General features: G+C 50.6%; 1 non-coding gene across 1 annotated transcript; it reads right to left on the reverse strand.

Annotated features, from left to right (window-relative positions):
• Positions 1–1,267: 1,267 nt before the first annotated feature.
• Positions 1,268–1,422, reverse strand: LOC126927697 (5.8S ribosomal RNA). Its single transcript, XR_007715784.1, has one exon. It is a non-coding gene; the product is annotated as a 5.8S ribosomal RNA (ribosomal RNA).
• Positions 1,423–1,868: the final 446 nt, after the last annotated feature.

Genomic DNA, 1,868 nt, shown 5'->3' on the forward strand with positions numbered 1-1,868 from the left:
TGGCATGACGACGACGACCATCCAACGACTTTGTAACGGACTCTCGTGCGCATCTTCGTCAGGTACGGAAACGTTGCGCAACACCTCGAGCTTGGTAAAACACCCGTAGCCGATCATAGACACGCGCTAGTTCGCACACGATTTCTACGATTTCCGACGAACGTGGCTTTGGGCCAGGGCCGGCGGGCAGAGAGATACGCGAACGACGGGGAAAATTCGTCCCGATACAAGTAACGCGTACTCTCCGATCTCCGCGCAACGCCTGGGGATCATCTCCCTAAGTCATCAGCGCTCGAAGAAATCACGTGTGCGTTCCCGGATCTACGGCTCTCTTTCGGGGATAAATTACAAGCACAGAGTATGTTAAACGCAACGACGACCCATCGATGCGACGGTCCTCGTCGTTGTCAGTCGCTCGCGCAGAGTATATCTCTACGCACGAAGAGACGGAGTGGGCATTAGATCCCTGGGGCTATTCGAGTAAAACGTCTTAAGAAAAGACGGTTGTACGGCAAAATTCCGCACCGTTACCAAGTTTACTTTTATCTGAGGCTGTTCTCCTTCTCTCCTCTCTCGACCGAGTTCCCATATTTGCTTTCTCTCAGTCTCGCCAAAATAATATTCATTTAAGACGACGTCGGGGGCGCGGACATCGTGCTCATCGAAAACCTGCAAACGTATGCAAATCTGCTGATATGAAAAAAAAATCGGTCACGAGGACAACACTACGTATATATATATATATATATATATATAATATATTCGATAACCGACACGAAGCGGTGCATAAGCGGGCGGTCGTACGAAAGGACGACTCACGACGCCGCTAGCACTCACGCAGGTCCGTGACGGTTCTCTCCGCTCTTATTCGTATCCTTCTTCGTGCGCTTCCTCCGACTCTGAAACGTTCTACGTATCGTAAGAACGACGGCGGGTTGTCGAAGGCACCAAGGGACAGAGAGAGACAGAGGTAGAGTTTCGTAGTGTCTCCCGTGAACACGATAGTTTATATATCGAGCATGCGTACGAATTGCACGGTCTCGACACGACCGCGACGAACGCCGACGAGCGTCCAACAATCGCTCGTACGTCGCGTACGTTCTCTCGCGTCCGCTCTTGTTCGTATCCTTCTTCGTGCGCTTCCTCCGACTCTGAAACGTTCTACGTATCGTAAGAACGACGGCGGGTTGTCGAAGGCACCAAGGGACAGAGAGAGACAGATAGAGAGGAACGACACGCAACGCAAGCAGTCTTAGGTTTACGTGAGCAACCCTCAGCCAGGCGTGGTCCAGGAATTGTATCCGTGGACCGCAATGTGCGTTCGAAATGTCGATGTTCATGTGTCCTGCAGTTCACACGTTGACGCGCAATTAGCTGCGTTCTTCATCGACCCACGAGCCAAGTGATCCACCGTTCAGGGTAATCTTTTCATATATTTTTTAAAACTCTTGTACTCCATGTACTCTTAATACTCGGTTCGAGCGAAGCCGAGATCCGACACGACCGACCAACGGGAATCGGACGCGCAGAAGTCGCCGGAAGATCGACGACACGAAAACGTTCGAAAATGAAATCCGACGAACGCGCGAAGATACGCGCGTCCGCCGGCCGGGCGAAAAGTACATTATGATATATAACAACCATCGAGATCGAAGCTCCGTTCGTCAGGAAACGACGGGGATATAACACCCGATTCTGAATCCTCTGTGCAGCACACGATCTCGCGAAGAAATACGCACGGTGGCTAGCCCATATATATATATATGTGTGTGTGTGTATATATAATACGATATGCATTCCTCTCGTCCAATTATTCAAGAAAAAGAGCGTGCGCCTCCATCGTTCGGGTGATGTAAAGATTCGATGGG

The sequence above is a fragment of the Bombus affinis genome, unplaced genomic scaffold (assembly GCF_024516045.1).
Source record: "Bombus affinis isolate iyBomAffi1 unplaced genomic scaffold, iyBomAffi1.2 ctg00000200.1, whole genome shotgun sequence".
In the NCBI taxonomy this organism is placed as follows: Eukaryota; Metazoa; Arthropoda; class Insecta; order Hymenoptera; family Apidae; genus Bombus; species Bombus affinis.